The sequence below is a fragment of the Furipterus horrens genome, unplaced genomic scaffold (genome assembly GCF_987537825.1).
Source record: "Furipterus horrens unplaced genomic scaffold, mFurHor1.1.pri manual_scaffold_8, whole genome shotgun sequence".
NCBI lineage: Eukaryota > Metazoa > Chordata > Mammalia > Chiroptera > Furipteridae > Furipterus > Furipterus horrens.
Window position 1 is genome coordinate 76,382,419 of NW_028327178.1, and position 23,610 is coordinate 76,406,028.

The 23,610-nt window shown below is 37.1% G+C and overlaps 1 pseudogene; it reads right to left on the reverse strand.

Moving 5' to 3' along the window:
* Positions 1–569: 569 nt before the first annotated feature.
* On the reverse strand, positions 570–1,572 carry LOC150003183 (L-lactate dehydrogenase A chain pseudogene; annotated as a pseudogene).
* Between the last annotated feature and the right edge of the window lie 22,038 nt (positions 1,573–23,610).

Genomic DNA, 23,610 nt, shown 5'->3' on the forward strand with positions numbered 1-23,610 from the left:
TTTTTTTTTTTTTTTTTCACTGTTTAAGGTTTATTTGGTGTTTTAGTTGGTATGACACTTGGACAGTTGGCTGCATTATTTATATGTAGACTTTTCATTTTACATTATATGGCAATGTACACTAGTCTGATTCATATGGTACACAAAATAAGATCCTTGAGAACAGTTATGCACAAGACATGCAATATTAGATTTATACATTGGATCCCAGGATGGGATTGACTGGAGAAAAAAAGCTGGACTAGGCACATTGGGTAAAGGAACCACAAGTTATATAGCACAGAGTGAATACACGCCCCATTTGAAGGGCAACTGTAGTATGTGCAACATTGGCAGTGGTGCCTTTGAGGAGGTTGAACTATTTCACACTAACCAGGTTAGGGCTACACAAGATAAGTACCTTCCAGCATCAGGATACAGATGCAGGGTTTTATGGACCATTATCATTTCTATCTTCTATATTTAGGAAACTGATATTTTTAACCACAGATCATAGGGACAATATGCACAATCTCCAATTAAAATCCTGTTATAGCCTCGACAGCGAGGTGGTATGACATTAGAAGACTTTAAAACTGCAGCTCCTTCTGGATCCCCCAAAGGGTATCTGCACTCTTCTTCAAATGGGCCTCTTCTTCAGGTGTCAGAGTCACCTTCACAACATCTGAGATTCCATTCTGCCCCAAGATGCAAGGAACACTAAGGAAAAGGTCTTCTTTTCTTGATCACTGTGGAAATTGGATGCACCCGACTAATATTCTTCATTATACTTCCTGCTAAATCTGCCACAGATAGTCCAATGGCCCAGGATATGTAGCCTTTCAGTTTGATCACCTCATAAGCACTGTCAACCACCTGTTTGTGAACTTGTTCCCACTGTTCCTTATCTGCATCAGTGCCTAAATCAGGGTGCAGAGTCTTTAGGGCAACACAGGCAACATTCACGCCACTCCACACAGGCACACTAGAGTCTCCATGCTCCCCAAGGACCTACCCATGACAGCTTAATGGTTGAACTCCCAGCCTTTCCCCCATTAGGTAACGGAACCGGGCTGAATCCAGGTTGCAACCACTTCTAATAACATGGTTTTTGGGAAAGCCACTTATCTTCCAAGCCACATAGGTCAAGACATCCACTGGATTGGAAACAATGAGCAATTTGCAGTTGGGACTGTATTTTACAACATTAGGAATGATGAATTTAAAGATATTCACATTCCGCTGGACCAAATTCAGATGGCTTTCTCCCTCTTGTTGATGTACCCTAGCTGTGACAATAACCAGCTTGGAGTTTGCAGTTACAGTATAGTCTTTGCCAGAGACAACTTTTGGTGTTCTAAGAAAAAGACTGCCATGTTGGAGATCCATCATCTCTCCCTTTAATTTGTCTTCCATGACATCAACAAGAGCAAGTTCATCTGCCAAGTCCTTCATTAAGATACTAATAGCACAGGCCATGCCAACAGCACCAACCCCAATGACTGTAATCTTATTCTGGGGGGTTTGTTCTTCCTTAAGAAGATTCACAATCAGCTGATCCTTGAGAGTTGCCATATTGGACTTAGAACCAAAAGGAATTGGGTGTGCACGGCGGGATGGTGTTGGTGGTGCGCAGAGATGGACCCGGACTTGGCGGCAGCAGCACGGGTACCTTTTTATGTGATTTCTATACATTGCTCTGAAGGTTTTCCTTGCATTTAATTTTTCTTTAAATATATCCCCCTTTTGAAAACAAAGTATGTCTATTGCTCAGGCTAATATCATAGATAATGGGCCTGCACCAGATATTCTTCCCTCTATTTATGTATTTAAATTCACTTTTGGCTCTTCAATCTACCTAACTCTTGACCTCTCTAGGAATTCCTGCCAAGTAGAACAGACTTTCTGTTTTTTTTATCTCATTAATGCTCCATCTCATTTCAAATCCAACTAAAGTCTTCACTCCAGACTACATCCCTTATATAATAAACAAGTTGAAATAAATTCACTCTCTATTGAATTGTGTGGCACAGTGTTATGGAGCAAGTTAGGGTAGAGGTGCTGTGGAAAGCTCTGCACAGAATGAGATTTTATTGCATCTCACGATGTTCAAGTATTGTGTCCTAGAGGAGGTGGTCAAATCCCACATGCAGCAATGTGTACAACTTTTCCCCAATGTCAGCAACTTTGTATAATTTATGTGGTGACACTTAATACTTTAAAATCTAAAAAGTAGTTAAAGAGCTACCAAAATTGTGCTTTTTCATAAACCAGACTCCAAACATAACATTTAAATATCCCAAGTGTGCTTTAAAGTTAACTAAGTTTATGAGGTAAAATATCTTTCAGAATATTTCAGATTATCTCTAACAAAGACAATTAAAGCCATTATCAGGATTTTTAAAAAATCCAAAAAAACCATAGATATTAGCTGGACTAGAAATAGTCCTTTTCCCAACAGGAAATACACACACACACAAGGTCTGTCAGAAAAAGTCCAACCATTGTTAATGTAATGAGAATGGTTTTGCGTGACATCAATGTAATCCAGAAGTCAAAAAGAGTAGACTGGAATGTGCTTGTGTGAACAGTGATGACTTCACTACTAGTTGAGTGAGCGTGTGTACTGTGTGGCCATCACATGCAAAATGATTGAGCAAGTAGAGCAACAATTTGCATCAACTTTTGCTTAAGCTTGAACATTCCGCCACAGAAATTATTCGGATGACTCAGAAAGCTGCACAATGGGAAACTGGTGACTGGCAGCTTCATCACAACAATGCACCAGCTCATGCCTCACATCTAAAATTTAAATTTTTTTTTACTCAAAAAATAACCCTAATCTCCCACTTCACTCCCGTCAACTCTTGTCTTCATCACTATTCAGACAGTCTTCCTCAATAATCAAATGCATTAGCATGAGGAAAAGCAGTGCACTAGTGAATATTTAAGACCTGGCACTCTCTCATTCTGTCTTGACAAACATTGCCAAGGATGCTAAGAAATAGGGCAATCATGTAGGTAATCTTAAATTATCTCCTGACTTAGCAAAAAAATGTTTACCAACCTGCAGTTCTGCAACTGACTCCACACAGTGTTACCATACCATCCACTCCCTGAATTTACCCTTTCCCAATGCTTATCATGTAACATCAAGTTATTAAAAACTCACATGTTTAACATCAGTTTCTCTATAAAACTTATACAAAAATAGCACAATGAATAAAACAGAATCTTCAAAATAAATTCCACTTTATGAAAACACTTCTCATTAAGAGGACTTTACATATGGAATAGGGAAAGCAAACAGTTCTTTGTGCCCTCCTGGAAATAAAAAGTCTGTGCTACAGACTGGGTAGTCAGATGAAGAGAAAGGAGTTACTCTATTTTTGTATCTCTTCTCCTCTTCATCTTCTCCCATAAACACAATCCAATTATGAGTTCTTCTGAGACAGGATAAAACTCGCTCCAAAGTCATTACATCATTTCATCATTTCCATCATAATCTTGCTTGTGATCCAAATTATTCCCATTTAATGATACTAAAACATTCACAGAGAAGAGAATTAAAAACTGGCAACTTTTTCACCTCAAATTCCTTATGAAAATGAGGTAAAGACAAAAATAAGTAAATAAATATGCTCTTTTCAGTTTGGTGATTTGTAAGACAAGTACCTAAATTTCCATGTGTCTCTCTCCTTATTTATCAAAAAAATATTTAAATATATGTATTTTTATTTATGAAGGAATTACACAATATATTCTAAAAACCCAAAAGAAAGTTTTCTTTTGATTTAGTTTTCTGTTGACATTTAGCTTAGAACTAAAGAGAAATTGCTTTTAATCTGATCACCTGTTCTGATCAAATGTAATCCCTGAGCAAGATCAAAAGGATGCCATAAATCTAGAAAACTTATGCACCACCGCTAAGAAACTAGAAAGCACAGGACTTTTTCCAGTGAATTGATCTGTACCCTAAAATAATTTGAAATAATTTTTAAGTTAGAAATGGGTTTTCCTCCCATTTCTAGATAGCTGTTTGCCAATAAAGTTTTTAAAAAGTAATTTAAATATCATGTTGAAGTAAAACCTAGTTTTAATGTCTGAACATGTAAACATATTCATGTTATCCTTACTTTATTAAAGCATATGGATTAAACACATATAAATACACTATTGGTAGATGTTTTCCTGAACCTTAAAAACAACATATTAATGTTAAATAGTACTAATAGCCAATACTTATTTAGTATCTATTCTGTGCCAGAGACTAATCCAAGTGTTTAACTTGTACAAATTCCTTTAGTCTTCACACAAATCTGAGAGATAGAAATAATATTTATCCTCATTATAAATGATAAATTGAGACAAAGAGAAGTAAAGTAACTTGCCCAACATCAAACAGGTTGTATATGAAATGAAGCCTGGAAGCAAACATAGGCAGTCTAGGTTAAAATCCCCTCTTTTAACTACAATATAATATACACAGCATAATTATTTGTCATCATATAGTTATTCTCTTATGGACACACAGTTTCTAACATATTATAAACTATTATTGGGTACAATACTTATTTTACTCATCTTCATACCTGTACATACTAGAAAATGTTCAATATACAATTAATTAATAGATATTACAATTTGTTCTATACCTTAATAAATAACTTTAGATACACATTATAGGCAATGGTTTTAGTGTTCATTTAAAAGCTGTTAATGCATAAACAATACAATAACTCTAATAAAAACCTAAATAAAAGTAATTCTGATATAGTTTTAAAAAGTCTACTATCCTACAGATAGTAGAATAAATAAAGTGCCTTTTATTTATCCATATGATTCCTTTCATTTGCATGATTTGTTTTAGTGTATTGAAATCACAATGCCCACTAGTTTCATATTATTTTTTATCATTAGATAGAGGACATTCCATAGTCTGAAAATTATAAATCTGAATGTTTACATATAATTTCATTGAGTGTAAGGAAGCACATCAATTCATATAACTAACCCCTACTATTGGAAATTTATGTTGTTTCCCTTTTGTAGTCTTAAGTATAATGCTATGAGAAAAAAAATCAGATTGATGCATGGAAAGATGGCTACATGGACAAAAGTGATAAGACAAGTATAGTAAAATATCAACGGTGTATCTGGGTGGTGGATATATAGGAGTTCACTGTGAAATCCTTTCAAATTTTCTGTATATTTGAAAATTATCATAATAAAATAATTCCTTAGTGAATATATTTATTTTGTAAAATGTTTCATGAGAAAAAGAATTTTTGTGTAATTTATTCATAGATATACTGCTAGTGCTTAGAACAGTACCTGGGACATAGAAGGGTATGCTTCACAATATTTTGTTGAAAGTGAGCAATTTGAATATTATAATATGGAAATCAGGATTCTCTCAATCTCTCTTGGTTTGTTGTTGGCATTTGTTGTGATTTTACTTGTTTTGTTGTTTAGTGGCCTTTCTAAACAAGTTGTGTATACACTGCATTCTTTGTCACTGAGTTTTCTACTATGTTTGCTATTGATTTGATAAAAATTTCCAAATGGTTGAAGCTAAAATAAAAAAAAAGAAGGAATGAGAAAAAGAGAGAGAGAAAGGAAGGAGGGAAAGGAGGAAAAAAGGAAGGAAGGAAAGAAGGAAGAAAGAAAGGGAAAAAAAGAGAAAAGAAAAAAATGCCCTCCCATCTTTGCAGACTGGTTTACCATGTTGGTGCACTTCTTTAACACTTTTTAAGGTTATTTACAACTCTGCCTTAGCCTTCACTTCCTTCTTTAACTAAGCCTAAAGTTGAGCCAGAGATGAAAGCCTAGCATTTTTAAAATCATTACTTAACTGGAGGGATAAATATTTGGAGTTCCCTATTATGCCATTTTTGATGTTCTCTTTTGCATCAAATAAATATCTTTACTATTTGAGACCTGCTCTTGATTTTTTAACTTATTTATTTTAGATTATTTTCTCTTGGTTACTCTATATATCACAATGAGTCTTAATTTATCACAATTACTTCAGATCAATATTGAGTTTATTTTGGTAAAATACATAAACTTTTCTCTACTCTATCTTCACTCCATGCCCTCTTGTCCATGCTGTTGTCATATAGTCCATTTATGTATGTTATAAACTAAACAGTCATATTTTTAAAAGAAGTTAATAAGAAAATGAGAAAAATATATTCATAGAGTCTTTTATATCAACCCACATATTTATTATTTCTGGTGCTTTTCACTTTTTTGTGGTTTCACATTACTATCTGGTGGTTTTCCTTTAACTGGAAGGACTTTAATATTTCTTATGAGTGTTTCTTATAAGAAAGGTCTGCAGTTTTTGTTCATCTGAGAATGCCTTTATTTCACCTACATTTTTAAGGAGTTTTGGTGAATTTTGATTTCATGACTAGAAAGCTCCCCACACCACCATCACCCCCCACACACACACCTTTGACATTCTGAATATGTTATTCCACTATCTTCTGGCCTCCACTGTATCAGAAGATAAGTTAACCATTAATCATATTGATGGCCCTTTGTACATGGTGACTTATTTGTCTCTTGCATCTTTCCTAATTTTGTCTTTGTCTTTTAATTTTTTCTGTTGTGTGGACCACTTTGAATTTATATTAATAAGGGTTCTTGGAGTTTCTTAGATGTGCAGATTAATGTTTCTCATCAAATTTGAGAAGATTTTGGCCATTATTTCTTTACCTTTTTCTATTCTCTTTCTGGGACTCCCATTATACACATGTCAGTTTGCTGATTTCTGTTTCACAGCACTATGAGGCTCTGTTTATTTTTCCACAATCCTTTTTATTTCTGTCCTTCAGATTGGATAATTTCAAGGAAACTACCTTCAGAGTCACAGATTCTTTCTTCTGACATATTTAATCTGCTATTCACCCTCTCAGGTTTTGAATTTCAGTTATTGCACTCTTTAAAGTCAGAATATTATAATTTATATCTTGTTATTCAGAATCTCTATTGTTAATCCATTGTCATCATACTTTTCTTTAGTTAAACAGCTACTTTAGTTCCCTGAATATATTTATAACAGTTGTTCTTAACTCTTCTCTGATAAATTTAACATATACAGACTCTCAGTGTTTTTAATTAATTATTTATTTATTTAAAGAGAGAGGAGGGAGTGAGAAAGACAGGAAGAGGAACATCAATGTGAGAAAGAAACATAGACCAGTTGTCTCTCATACATGCCCCAACAGGGGGCTGAACCTACAACCCAGGCATGTGTCCTAACTGGAACTCTGGGAATAGAACTGTTGACCCTTCACTTTGTGGAATAACATCCAACCAAGTGAGCCACACTGATCAGGGCAGTAATCTGTGTTTTAATTAGCCCTTCAGACAATTCTGATTCACATTAAAGCTTAGAACCGCTGATTCAGAACATATTTAATGATACTAATTGTTGGAATTTTCTTTTTCAAGGGAAAACAAGCCAGATATAAGACTTTTTCAGCTGTTTTACCAAAGTCATATATTATTTGATAAAAAGGTAACTGAAGCATTGGCATATCCTTTGAACTCTTGGGTCCAATGACTGACGTGAATATTTTTCTATTTTTAGGACAAAACTTAGTGTTGCCCGATATGTACAAAGATGTACTAAACAGGATTTAAGAGGAGCAACCTAAATGTTATCTAGGTGCTCTACTCTGGAATATTCAAACTTGTGGGAGCTGAGATCTAGTACTTTTGCCTTTCAAAAAAATGTATACTTCTCACAATTACCATCTATCTTCATGAAAAAAAAGACTAGAATATAATAAGATAATGAAGATGTATTTTTGCACAACTGGTATATATGTTCTTAAAATCTACATTATTAATAGGGCATAAGGCCATTCTTCTTTCAACCACAGTACCCTTACAGTAATAATTTTGTAATTATAATGCCCATATCTATGTGAATATATAAACAATGTTCAGTGGGAAAAAAGCAAACTTTAGAATGCCTGCAATATAAAATGTATTTATGCAAAGTTTTAAAACAAAGCAATACTACCTATTGTTTATAGATACAAATGTATATAGAATTATGACAGACAGAAAGCTGTACATCAAATGCATGTTATGACTACCTCTGTGTGGAGGAGATAAACAACTGAGAAGTCAAAGAAGATTTCAAGTTTACAATGTTTTGTTTATTTTATTTGAAAATATGAAAAAATCCTCACAAATTCTGAGTACTGGAAATACTATTTGTTTAGAATGAAATATAGGGAAAACCCTTGGGTTAAATAATTGATACTGTAGCTCACTTGAACTGAGAGATAATTTTCAGATAGAAATACAGACAAGCCTAGAAATTGCTGATTCTTCTGTTCCCAGAAATAACTCTGAAGTTTAAAAGCTATTTCCAGAGAATGAGAGTTAGACATAGGGATGAGACATGGAGATTCAAAGAATAAAATTTGTTATCCAGAGAAATCAGAAGAGGAGGGTATTGGAGACACATACGTCTTTGCCTACATCCTATTTCCATAATTCCTGGTTAATTTAAATTCATGAATTCACATTGCAAGAGTTAAAAGATGGGGATATGGAGTCAGAGAGTCTCATTGAAAATACTTGAGTCTGCCATATTTTTTCATCTTAACCTCTCTTAAAGTCAGAATAATAACAGTACCTGTCTCCTAGGACTATTGATAAAATGTAAGGAGACAATACATGTACCACCCTTAGTAGAGTGCCTGGCACAGAATCAGTACGCCCAAAATGTTAGTCATTATTATCATTCTTTTATGTATCTGTAACAGCTGGTGGGTAGGTGTCCATTGTATGTCAGATTCTCTGCAGGGTTCAGAGGACACAGAAAATGAATAATATGAGAGACATAGTCCATGCAGTGTAGAATCTATAAATTAGAGGGAAGAGAGACAGTTACCTAAGAAAATACTAAGAAAAGAAAAAAACTTTGATGCAGACACAGCAGGAAGGGTAGTGTAGTCCTGAGGTATCTAGCACATGAGAGTGCCTGCTGGAGGACTACTAAATGGAGATCTAAAGTATGAGCAGGAGTTTATATAACAAACAGAGCAGGGGTGTTGGAATAACAGAGATGTGGAATCATTCCTAGTTTAACAAAATTCGACTAGTGAATTACACTTTTTCCAGTTATAGTGGAAACAAAACTTTAACTTTATAAATGTCTTTGTGTCTATGCCCTGCAAAGCTGACCCTACGGGCACTGGCATCATATATACGTTTGTGAGTCTGAGGCCATGGGTATGTTCAACCTCCAGGAAGTTGCAGATATTGAAGGATACTTAGCTTAGCTTAGCACAGGGCATAATAGCTGCTCCTTGAAGCTATTATGTTTCTGAGAACTAGATTTTGTTCGTTTGTCAAAAATAACCCTGTAGCAAAAGCAGAGGAAGTGTTTTAGCTACAAGCTCCTGACATATCACCTCTTGCTTAGTATCTCCTAGGGAATGTTCCACTTGTGCATTTCTTAGTCCACTTGGTTCTTCCTCTCAGTTGCTGATCATTGAGTCCACTGACATGTCCTACACATAACTTCTGTTTAGCCCTGCTGCCACAGCCAGTTTTAGATTCAGATACTTAAGCAGCTTTACCTTTTCTGAATTAGAGTTTGATTCATATCACATTTTCAAACCTGGATTCTGGACACCAACAACAACGCTGATGACTGAACTCCAGACTGTGCCAGTTTCCAATGCTCCCATTCATATCCAGGACCAAGGGCCCCAGTAAGAACACCAGGTCTTTTCTGCCACCTTCGAAGTTACAGCGCACCCCCACCTTCCACCCCTCGAGTGCCCAATAAGCTTCTGCTAGGTTCCTCCTTCCTCATTCCACTTCCAAGCCTGGCTGCCTGCTGGACATTATATGGCCCATTAATTCTGCTCAGTAGGATCCCTTGCTTCTTCTCAGTGGCAAGTAATTGCCTGTAGAAGGAAATACTGCTGTTTCTTGTTCTTTTTCCTGTGCCTCAGCTAAAGGATGTGTTTTGCTAACCTTCCCCTGGTCTGGTAATGTTGCATGAAGCTGGACTACTTCACACTCTAGGATATAATAATTTCTGACTCTGGCATTTAAATGCTTGAAATAAAAAAGATTCCTTATAACAATCACTACACAAGATAAAATGAACTTCCAGAATAAACTTCTATGTTTATATGTAAAATTCTTGGGTTTATTTGGGGTTAATTGAAGCACAATTATCTATTATCTTCTCACAAAAGAAATTCTCCTCTACCACAGACATTTGCATTATTGTTATCCAACAATTCAAGTTATTTCTCTTTATTTGGATATAACATTGTCATATATTACAATTATCCAGCACCTTTCATCTTTCAGTTTTAGACTATAATGATGATAATAATGACAACTAGAGTAATAACTATTTATCTAGCACTTTGTGTTTGAAAAGCAATTTACAAAGAACAATTAGTTGTGCCACTGTATAAAGTAGTTATGTATCCTTATAACTATTTTTTCAGAGAAGGGACTTAGGATACAAAATAATGAATTTGTCCTAACTCATAACAAATCAATTAATAATTTTTGGCCAAAGATAGAGCTGCAATAATAAGTGATCATGTAAATCAAATGAAGTTTCTGAGTGGACACAGGGTCAGCAACGTCTGTGACCTTGGATTTTCTGCCATTCAAAACTGGCAAGATTCATTTATCCCCACGTTATCTGTCCAGTTTGGAGGTAAATGAAGGCATCTCCAAAGAATGGAATGCAACAGAAGGAGTTCTTAACTCATAAGTGCCAAAGTCAAAATGATTATAAAGGTGGCTTTCAAAGAAATTGCCCTACCTTCTCCACTATGGAGCCACAACAGATATAGTAAAGAAAAACATTATCCCTCATAAACTGAAAGGATATAATCCCAGACAACAAGAGGCTTGCCCTGCAATATTTTAATTTACTTCAACCTTCATTTCTTACTGTGCACTAACAAGTCACATTTGGAGTCTCTTTGGGGATAAAGGATAGATATATAAAACAGGAGCTCAATAAATTTTTCTTTGCATAGCTTTAAAAAATCTTTACCTTTAACACAAGTAAAATAGATAAGCTACACAAGCATTACACAACAGCTACTATATAATTAGGCAGATATATAGACATATTATGACAGCAGGGTAAAGTACTTCCTGTCTCTAAATTATTTATTTTTAGATATGAATCTGTACTTCTAAGCATTTTTGTCCCATTTAGCTAGCCAAACAAAGTGGGAGAGCTTGTAAGTCCAGACTTTTGACCAAGGAGTTTCCACTTCTGAAGAGGACTCTCATTGTTTTTTTAGAGCTTAATCTATTTTGCAATTATTTAGTCCTATGTTGAGCATGATTTACTTATCCAAACATTTCTTGACAAAATGAATTAAATTTTATACTTTTTGCAAAAAGTTAACTATAAAACAAAAATATAAAAGTAATGTGAAATAATGCTCACAATTATAAAACTATACTTGAAAATATATCCCCCAAAATTAATAGAAACAAGTGAACTTAAATGAGTATATAGTTAAAAGCCATGATTTATCACTATTGGTTTTGACTTAAATTAGCTGGCTAAGGTAACGTTTATTAGGCTTCTCCACAGTAAAGTTCCTCATGTGTTTTATAATTTCTGATAATGAAAGGGTTGTGCGTGTGTGTGCGTCTCTGTGTGTGTGTGTCTGTGTTTGAATACCTAGAGGACTGGGTGTTGAACACTTACGTTCACAAAAATTTGAACTCTCATAGTAGCAGTAGGACCAATTTTTATGTTTATTTCTTGTGTTTGAGATTCTCAGATACATAAGTAGTATAAACTTAAGTACCAAAAACTAAGAAGTTGTAGGCTTGGAATGTTAAAATTTTATGGAATTCTTTCTTGTAGTTTTCTTGAACCAATGAAGATTTTTTCAAGTCCACCATTCCACTGAAAGTATAACAATTTGAATATTTTAGTTTAAGTGAGGCTCTAAGCTTTAACCTTCTACTTTATGCAGTATTCTCTCTTTTCTCAAATAATAACTAGCCACATAGCTACTGATATACAATACCCCATCACTATTTGTATTACTACAAAGGCACATAAAGTATACAGCTTATATTATAGTTTTGGTTCACTTTATTTTTAAGTACTCTCTTATTTATGGCACTCAAAGATTCCCCCCCGCCTTTTTCTTGACAAGCTGACTGAAATACCTAAATTAATTTTTTATTATATTTTATCCAGTAGGTGTGAGTTTGTTGAGAAAGTTTTGATTTCCTCAGTCTACCATATTTTTAGAATCTAGACTTTTCCTTAGTCTTGTTGGGTCTCTATTCCCCCAGTAATACATGTGTGAAAAATTCTTTCCCATGTTATCTGTTTTGCAAAGATATCACTATGTTATTTACAATTTTTAAAACACAATGATTTATATTATTAATAGGTAAAAGAGTTATTGCAATGAACATAGAATATCACCTCACATAACTCAATAAAAATTTTAACAAAGGTGAGATATATCATAAAGTGAACTTCAGCTATGAAAACTTAAGAGTAAATGCTTTTACTTTGCTTCTCATGGTTGAGAACAATGACCACATAAAGGTTTTATGGAAGACTCACAAACTAATGAAATGAAGCATATGTCATAGAAAAGAACCAATTATCTTTAATAGTGCACAAAATTATGAACCTAAAATGTGATTATTTATTTTAATTAAACATAAAATAGAGGTTATAGGTGGCAATGGCCACACTTCTAAGTAACCTACCATTTGTATGTCTTAATATTAGAAATTAGAAGTATATTACAAAATCAATTAATTGTTTTCAATAAAAAACCTCAATAAAGTAAAGTATTAACAGTACTGTCCATCATTTTCATTGCTTATTGTTTTTCATGCATGAGGGAGAAGAGTAAAAAATCATAGCTAACCTACTTAAAAACATTCTTAAAGAATGTTCTTACTCCTATTCTTAATAAATGTCAAATCTCATTAATTAGCAAATTATAACTTTAAAGTTTGTCAATAGGGAAGAAGATGGTGGATGAGTGAGGAGAGGCTGCCCTTGCTTGCTCCTGAGACTGGTCTATAGTTTCAGCTGAATGTGGACAGAGCATATGTTGGCATCTGGATACTGGTGGGAGTTGAGCCTTGGTGCTGCAGGCAGTGAAGGAGGCTGCCTTTGAGCGACCTGTCTGGTGAGGTGCACAGAGGAGACCCGGGAGAGGTGGGAGTTCTGGTTGGCTTGGCTCCCTAGGCAGCGTCTGGAGGAGCACAAAGTTTTCTTAATGCCCCTGGGTCTCCCCTGAGAACAGTCAGAGGTGAGGATCCAGGCTGTGCCCACTGGTGGAGTCAGGAGTTGGCCAGGTGACATCTGGCTCTGGGAGGCTGGGAGCAGTGGTTGTTATTATTTTTTATTTTTTTGTGGTTTGTTTTTTTCCTTTATTCTTTTTTAATTTTTTAAAATTTATTGATTGTTTTTTGCAGATGGAGAGGAAAGGCTAGGGGCAGGGAGAGATCCTTGAGGAGCATGCACACAGGAGGCCACTTGCAGGGACGTGCTCGGCCCCTACACCCACTGCCAACCAGCACAGCAGAGCGTTCCCACCCAGCCCACAAACCAGAGCAGGGGATCGCTACCAGCCTGCATGCATGCCAGTCAGCGCAGCATAATGTCCCTGGCCCGCCCACCCACTGGAACAGGGAATAGCTACCGGCTGGTGCACATGCCAGTCAGCATGAGGGAATGCCGCCACCTGCCAGTGTGGGAGAACTCTCCCGGCATGCCCCCCAGTGCCCACCCGCCACCCTAGCCAGCCTTTGGGCTGGCAGAAAAAAACCGCACTTCCCACGCTCAACCTGGGCTGCAGCTGAAAGAAGGTGAAATGAACTAGAGGAGCTTTGGAAAACTTTGGACACTGGTTCTGGGGAAAAAAGTGGAGGAGCAGACCAGATTCCAGGGAAAACTCAACCTCAGTGCTACGGGAGAAATCTCATAAGCAGACTACTCCCCTCCAAGAGGCATCAGCCAAAGGCAGCTCAACAACTATCAGAAGTGGGCACCGTGACTCTCAGTCATCTAATTTAAAGGAAGGACCCACCAAAGAGCAACACAGCAAACAAAACCAAAATACTATTAGAGAGTCCAAATAAAAGACATAAAGGGCATCCCAAGAGCATCAAGTTAAGAAGATCAAGGAGTCTGCACAACTGAATAACACAGATTCCTTCCACAGAAGGTCACACCACAAAGGCAGAAAATAAAAGCATCTCAATGTAAGAAGCAGAAACAAGACAAGCGCCCAAAATGGAGAGGTGGAATAACACCCCACCAAAAGGAAAGGAGGAATTCCCAGGAGGGACAGATGAAATAGAAGCAAGCAAACTATCAGACATGGAATTCAAAAACAATAATAATGAGGAAGCTCAATGAACTCAACAAAGTCAAAGAAAACTACAACAAACTCCAGGGAAGCTACAAGGAACTTACTGAGAACTACACCAGCATAAAAAAGGACATAGAAACTATCGATCAGAACCAGGAAGAAGTGACAAATACAATTTTTGAACTGAAGAACACAGTAGAATCAATCAAAAGCAGACTAAACAAAGCAGAGGAGCGGATCAGAGAGTTAGATCACAACGTAGAAAAAAATTCCCAAACAATGCATCAAAATGAAAAAAGACTGAAAAAGAATGAAGAGGGTTTATAAGAACTGCAGGACAACATGAAACAAAACAATATCCATATCACAGGGATAAAAGAAGAGGAGGAGGATCATGGGATAGAAAACCTGATTAACAAAGTAATGACAGAAAATTTTCCTAAGTTGATGAGAGAAAAAGTTATGCAAGTCCAGGAAGCACAGAGGGTCCCAATGAAGATGAACCCAAAAAGGCCCCACTCCAAGGTACAACATAATTAAAATGGCAACATTCAAAGACAAAGAGTGAATCCTAAAGGCAGCAAGAGAAAAACAGCAAATAACATACAAGTAAGCTCCAATAAGGCTATCATCAGATTTCTCAGCAGAAACACTAACAAGTCAGAAGGAAATGGCGAAAAATATTTCAAGCAATGAAAAACAAAGGCCTACAACCAAGACTACTCTACCCAGCAAGGCTTTCTTTCAAAATGGAAGGTGAAATAAGGAGTTTCTCAGACAAAAGAAGACTAAAAGAATACATGTCCACCAAACCAGCATTGCAAGACATGCTAAAGGGAATGCTATAAGAAAAAAAAAAGAAAAAGAGAGAGGGAGAGGAACATAGTTACACAATGAAATGAATAAATACCTGTCAATAATAACCTTAAAGGTAAATGGATTAAAGGCTCCAATCAAAAGACATAGGGTAGCAGAATGCATATGAAAACATGACCCACATATTTGCAGTCTACAAAAGACACACCTCAAAACAAAAGATTTACAGTATTCCCTCACTTATCGCATGTATTATGTTCTAGACCACCCCACAATAGGTTAAAATCAGCAAAGTAGGAACCTAACAATTTATTTTAGTATTTATATATATTTTAAGGCTTTATAAACCCTTCCCACACACTTATAAACCATTCCCAGTCCCTTATTAGCCTTACAGCAAAAAATCTGCAATATATAATTAAAAATATTTTTTTTAAATCCTGCGACATAGTGATGCTGAAATAAGTGAACCACAATATAGAGAGGGACTACTGTACACAGACTGAAAGTGAAGCGATGGAAAAAAGTATTCCAAGCAAAAGGACATGGAAAGAAAAAAACTGGGTTAGCAACACTTATATCAGCCAAAACAGATTTCACAGCAAAGGCCATAAAAAGAGACAAAGAAGGACATTTCACGATACTTGAGGGAACAATCCACCAAAAAGATATAACCCTGGTAAACATATATGCACCCAACATAGGAGCACCCAAATATATAAGAAAAATCTTGGAAGATGACAAGAAGGATATCAATAGCAATACACCCATAGTAGGGGACCTTAACACCCTATTGTCAACAATGGACAGATCTTTGAACCAAAGAAACACCAAGGATATTGAGGCATTGAACAACACTCTAGATCAAATGAACTTGGTTGATATATATAGAACTTTTCACCCCCAAAAAGCAAAATATACATTCTTTTAAGTCCATATGGAACATTTTCAAAGGTAGACTACATGGTAGGACACAAAACAAGCCTCAACAAACTCAAGAAAATTGAAATTATATCAAGCATCTTCTCAAATAACAATGCCTTGAAACTAGAAATCAAGCTCAAGGAAAAAACTCAAAGACCTTCAAACTCATGGAGAATAAAAAACATGCTATTGAATAATGAATGGGTTAACAATATCAAGGAAGAAATCAAAAAGTTTCAGGAAATAAATTATAATGCGCACAAAACAGCCCAAAACCTATGAGATGCAGCAAAAGCAGTCCTCACAGGGAAGTTCATAGCAATAGAGGCCTACCTAAAAAGGATAGAAAATCTCAAATAAAAAAAATCTAACCCTACAACCACAAGAACTAGAACAACAACAAAGCCCAGGGTGAGTAGAAGAAAGGAAATCATCAAGATCAGAGCAGAATTAAAAGACATAGAGACTAAACAAACAATTCAAAAGATCAACAAAAGTAGGACGTGGTTCTTTGAAAAGATAAACAAAATCAACAATCCTTTAGCCAGGCTCATCAAGAAAAGAAGAGAGAGGACCCAAAGAAACAAAATCAGAAATGAAAGAGGAGAAATCACAACCGATATCACAGAAATATAAAGGATTTTAAGAAATTACTGCAAACAACTATATGGCAAGAAACTCGACAGCCTAGATGAAATGTACAAATTTCTAGAAACATACAGTCTTCCAAAACTAAATCAAAAAGAAGTAGAAAGCCTGAACAGACCAATAACAAAGAGTGAAATTGAAGCAGTAATAAAAAAACTCCCGGCACACAAAAACCCTGGACCAGATGGCTTCACGGGAGAATTTTACAAAACATTTAGGAAAGAAATAACACCCACCCTTCTTAAACTATTTCAAAAAGTCCAACAAGAGGAAAGACTCCCAAACTCTCTCTATGAAGCCAGTATTACCCTAATTCCAAAACCAGGTCAAGACACAACAAAGAAAGAAAACTACAGGCAAATATCACTGATAAACATAGATGCTAAAATCCTCCCCCAAATAGTGGCAAACCGGATCCAGAAACACATTAAGAAGATCATACACAACAATCAAGTGGGATTCATCCCAGGGATGCAAGGATGGTTTAATATTTTTTTCACAAATCAACAAACATAACACACCACATAAACAAAATGAAAGACAAAAACCACATGATCATATCAATAGATGCTGAAAAGGCATTTTATAAAGTACAACACCCATTTATGATGAAAATAGTCAGCAAACTGGGAATAGAGGGAGCATACTTCAACATAATAAAGGCCATATATGAGAAACCTGAAGCCAACATAATACTCAATGGACAAAAACTGAAAGCATTCCCCCTGAGATGAGGAACAAGACAAGGATTTCCATTCTCTCCACTTCTATTCAACATAGTGTTTGAAATTCTAGACACAGCAATCAGACAAGAAAAGGACATAAAATTCATCCAAATTGAAAAAGAAGAAGTAAAACTGTCGACTTTTGTCCAAAACTGGAGGCGTAGACAGACACGCTGCGTCTCCCTCCACAACTAAGACAGAATAAAACTACCTCAAAGCCATAGACAACTAGAAGTTCCAGAAAATCATACTGCATAAAAGTCTGACAAACAAAGATATAAAGAAGAAATACTCAACCAGACAGGTAGGACGGGCAGACCTGAGGCAGGGAGAGTGTGGTGTGGTGGTGGAAGCAATGGCAGCAGCTGCAGGCCAGCAGAAAGGACAGTTACACAATTTAAAAAGTAAAAAGGGACACCTGGGAAGCATTCCCAGCACCGGGGAAAATCAAGACTCATTGCTTCTGACTGCGCAAACCAGTGAGGGTTGGGGTGGAGGCAGAAACTGCTGGTTTCTCAGCAGAGTTTGCTTGTTTAAAGGGCCCCCATGGTCCTAGAACGACTGGAGACTCACCCACTCTGGGAACAATGGCCAGGGAAACAGCGAGAGAGGCACCAGTCCCATACGGAAGAGGGGGAAGTACTTGGAAAAGGGGCGAGTGCTGGGCAAGCAGCATTGTTCCCTCTCAGACAGGTCTTCCACATATAGCACCACAATGTGGTGAAACAGGTTGCCCTGTACTGACAAATCCCTAAGACCCCACCCCTTACAACTTAACAGGAGTGACAGCTCTACATAAGACACAGAGGTGGACTTCTGGCCAAGATGGAGGCCTAGACCAACACACTCCATTTCCCTCCACAACTAAAAGGACTACAACTACCGCAAAACCATAAATAACCAGAAGTTCCAGAAAATAAAGCTACATGGAAGTCCAACATATGATGTTATAAACAAGTGGTGCTCATCCAGACGGGTAGGAGGGGTGAAGCCGGGGTGGAGATATCAAGCTGTGCTGCCAGCGGCAGCTGCGGCAATGAGCAGCTGGACTGTGATAAGCACAGACACCGTATTTAAGGTGCACCAGGGGAGCACTCCCAGCTTCAATCCAGACACATTAGCTCACGATTCCAATGCCGGGAAGGCAGACCCCATTGCCTCAGACTGTGAGTCCCAGAGTGCGTGGGGATGGAGTAGGAGGCTCTGGTCTCTGAAAAAAAGTGAATGGTAGGAATCCATCTTGGACCCCCGCCCCCACACAAAACTCCACAGTGTGGTGAGAAGGGTCGCCCGGTAGTGACAAGTGCACAGGGCTCCACCCTCTATAATGTAGGAGGTGTGACAGCCCTGCCCATGAAGCAAAGGTAAACACAATACTGTCAGGAGGGCACAGATAATGATAGAGATCAAAATCATGCAGCTGATCAGACAGCAAATACACAAATTAACAGACAAACAGATAGATAATCTTTCTGAGGCTCAGTTTAGAGCTATAGTTATAAGACAGCTTACAGAAATAACAGTGGGACTTAATCAAGATGGGGAATGAATGAAGGCCAGTCCTGATGAAATGAATGAAAACACATATGAAACAAGTGGTGAGGGAAAGAAAACCAGGGATCAAATCAACAAATCAGAAATAGGGAAGGAACAAACAGTCAACCAGTGCAGAGAGAGGAAACAAAAAGTGAGAAAAATGAGAAGCTCAGAAACCTCTGGGACAACTATAAGAGAGCAAATATCCAAATCATAGGGCTGTCAGAAGGCGAAGAAGAAGAACTAGAAATTGAAAACTTATAAAAATAATGAAGCAGAACTTTCCTCACTTGGGGAAGGAAATAGACTTACAGGTCCAGGAATCACAGAGAGTTCAAAAAAAAAACTGGACCCAGACAGAACCACACCAAGACACATTATAGTCAAAATGTCAAAAATTTAGAATAAAGAGAATCTTAAAAGCAGCAAGAGAGAAAAAGAGAATTATGTACAAAGAGGTTCCAATAAGACTATCAGCTGATTTCTCAAAAGAAACTCTGCAGGCAAGAAGGGACTGGCAAGAAATATTCAAAGGAATAAAAAGCAAAAACCTACAACCACGATTACTCTATACAGCAAAGCTGTCACTCAGAACAGAAGGGCAGAGAAAGTGCTTCCAGGACAAAGTAAAACTGAAGTTCATCAGATCCAAACCACTGTTATATGAGATGTTAAAGGGACTTGTTTAGAAGAACGGGGATCAAAACTATGAACATTAAAATGAAAACTGTATCACAACAACCAACAACAGAAGCAAGGGAATCGAAAAAAAGGCAAACAAAGTAGGCAATGAGAGTGGACAGAGAATTACAGGTATGGGGGACATATTGGAGGGAGGTCAGTGGGAAGGGGGATGTGGGGGAAGGAAGGGAGATGATGCAGTAATTAAGAAGCATAGTAGGAGGGAGTGGAGTAAACAGAAAGATGTTGAAGAGAACTATGCACAATCAATGGGCATGGACTAAGGGGTAGGACAACTGGAGGAAGGGGGGGTCACTAGGTAGAGGGGAGAAGAAGGAAAATAAATTGGGACACCTGTAACAGCATAATCAATAAAACATTTTTAAAAAAGAAGACACATATGCAAAGAAACACAGGAGCTTGTCAAGATGAGGAGACAGGGCAGTATGGCCCAAATGGGCAACGAATCAAGGTTCCAGTGGGAGAACTAAGTGACAAGGAGATAGCTAACCTAACAGATGAGGAGACAGACAACCTAATCGACATAGATTGAAAACACTGGTGATAAAGATGCTCACAGGCTTGACAGATATGCTTGAGTAAGGCAAACACATAAGAGAAGAAGTGACAGCTATGCTAAGTGAAACAAATGAAAATTCACACAAACCCAGTGGTAAAAGGAAGGAAACTGGGGTTCAAATCAATTATTTGGAACATAAGGAAGGAAGAAACAGTCATCCAGGACAGAATGAGGAAACAATAATTGAAAAAAAAATGAGGAGAGGCGTAGAAACCTCTGGGACAACTTTAAACGTGCCAACATCCGAATCATGGGGGTGCCTGAAAGAGAAAAGGAATAGCAAGAAATTGAAAACTTATGTAAAAAATAATGGAGAAAAACTTCCCAAATTTTGCAAAGGAAATACACATACAAGTCCAGGTTGCACGGAGAGTCCTGGGCAAGCTGGACCCAGAGGGGAACACACCAAGACACATCATAATTAAAATGCCAAAGTTGGAAGATAAAGAGAGAATTCTAAAAGCAGTAAGAGAGAAGCAGAGAGTTGCCTACAAAGGGTTGCCTGTAAGACTATCATTTGACTTCTCAAAAGAAACTTTGCAGGCAAGAAGGGACTGATAAGCAGTATTCAGTGTGATGAAAAGCAAGGACCTACAACCAAGATTACTCTATCCAGCAAAGCTATCATTTAGAATGGAAGGGCAGATGAAGTACTTCCCAGACAAGTAGAGCTAAAAAAGTTCATCATCGTCTCTAAGCCATTACTATATGAAATGTCAAAGGGACTTAAGAAAAATAAAATAAAAAATAAAAAGAACTTATGCACCCCTAAGTTCATAGCAGTGCTATTTACAATAGCCAAGTGCTGGAAACAGCCTAAGTGCCCATCTGTAGAGGAGTGGATTAAAAAACTTGTACATTTGCACAATGGAACACTATGTAGCAGAAAGGAAAAAGGAACTCCTGCTATTTGTGACAACATGGATGAAACTAGAGAAAATGATGCTTAGTGAAATAAGCCAGGCAAAGAAAGAAAAATACCATATGATATCACCTAATACAGGAAACTAATGAACAACACAAACAAATGAACAAACTTGAACAAGGAACAGAATAACATTTATCAGGGGGAGAAGGGGAGGGAGAGAAAGGGGGTAAGTAGGGGAAGGGTTTAGTAAAGGAACTAGTATAAGTAACTCATGGACATGGACAATGGGGTGGGAATTGACTGTAGGGGAAGGGGTGGGCTGGCTGTGTGGGGAGCAATGAGGGGAAAAGTGGGACAACTTTAATAGAAAAACAATAAAAGTAAAAGTTAAAATAAATAAATACTATTAATTTAAAACTATAAAAAGAATAGTTTGTCCATAGGTTTTTTAAAAGAGTTTATTCATTTATTTTTAGAGAAAGGGGAAGGGAAGGAGAAAGAGAAATATCAGTGTGCCAGAGAAATATCATTCAGTTGCCCCTTGCACTCCCCCAACCAAGGTACTTGGCCCTCAACCCAAGCATGTGCCCTGACCGGGAATCAAACCAGTGACCTTTCAGTTTGCAGGATGTTGTCCAACCCCCTGAGCCATACCGGTGAGGGCAGTTTGTCAATCAGTTTAAACAAGAAAAGCAATAATGACAATAATATTTCCAATTGAAAGATATAACTGGTTAAATATCTGCAATATGACAAAACAAATGAGACAATAGCCTTTCCCTCTTTTCATTTAATCCATGGAATGCAAATTTTCTGCATTTTACTTTCCCATCTATATAAATAAATATTGTTCTTTCTATCTCCCAGGATTCAAAAAAATATAATAATTACTTCAAAGAATACTTTGAGATCCTGGCTATATAAACTTTTTAGAAATAAAAGGAAATACAATGCTTAAAATAATTACTGCATACATATGAATATGATCCTCAAGTTAACTGGTATATGCATTTTTTAAAGTTTTTTTTTTTTCATTTAGAGATTATTCAAAGATAAAATTATCTTTCCATGGCAAACTGGTCAAACTGAAATATCTGGTAAGAATCCAGTATGAGAGACAGTGATAAGTCAAAATTAAAATTAGATAGCTACTATATGTGGTAGGAGATGCCAAGGCACTACAGATAAATAATGAAGTCTCTGTTCTCAAGAAGTTTATGCCCTAATTGAAAAATGCATCCTTTCAGCTTCAATCAGGCATGGCCAGAATGAGAAGGGCATTTAATCTGCACAGTGCTGCCCCTTTGACAGGGTTTTCTGATCGGGCAGTTTTACTTAGAAAGGGGAATAGGTATGTAGTCAATATGATAAATAACTTTAAAATTTAGCTTTAGAATAGAGGAATCATGGTGACTGTAATCAGAGCTGAAATAAACAAGGTATGTCCTTGGAATGGCCATTAGAATAGGAAAGTTCAAGCACAGACATGGCCCGGATGTCACACCTCTCTCCTTTCTTCACCAGGAGCCATCTGGAAGACTTAACAACAAATGGCAGACAAGATTAGGGCAACCTGTGCTCGGTCACACTTCTTAGAATAAGAACCAGACAAGCTCATGTGGAATGAGGAAAAAATACTAGAAATCCAACTGGTGTGGGCAGCTGTAGAGTTGGTACCTAGACTGTGATGCAGGTGAAATAATCAGGAGAGAAAGCAAGACAGGGAAGAGCTTGCGCCGGTGATGACCACCGGACTTTGCCCAGGTTGCTCTGATGAAGTCGCGCTGTCAGCACCACTAGCATCAGCGCTGCTTTCTTCCATTCTAACACAGTTCACTCCATTTTAAGTGGCATGTGGATAGTCAGAAGAAACTGTCTAACCAAGGTCTTGATAATATGACTGCAGAAAAGTGAGGAAGGTGTCTGAAGCAGATTAAGATACCTATAAAATAACTGTATCAAACAGTAGGAAATACAACTATTTAAAAAGGCCATTTCCTTCCACTCCTTGGAACTGCTACATATCCTCTGAGATAGCTTCAGTATCACTTCTTCTGGGAAGACTTTCCTTAACACTCCAAGATGTTGACTTCAACTTCGCTTCATTTTTCCTGGATTAAGAACCTTTCTAAAATAACTTTCTAGTTCTTAAGTAATATATAAATAAATATTTACACCTCTAACTGCATCTAGTTGTAAGAATCTTTACTACTTCAATGTCAAGACTAGTATACGAGAGGCCATCAATACATGATGTTGACTGAGAAAGAGAAAAAAGAAGGAAAACAAAAAACATTTAAGAGGAAAATTTTTAAAAAGAGGGAAGGGAAGGAGAGAGAATAAAGTTTAGTTAGTTTAGTATGTAACCGAATGTTGTCAGACCTGGCCTAGGACTTGGGACCTGGTCCTGCATCCCCCTTCCCCTCTTCTTCCTCACATCTGGGCCTCCTGGTCTCCTCAAGG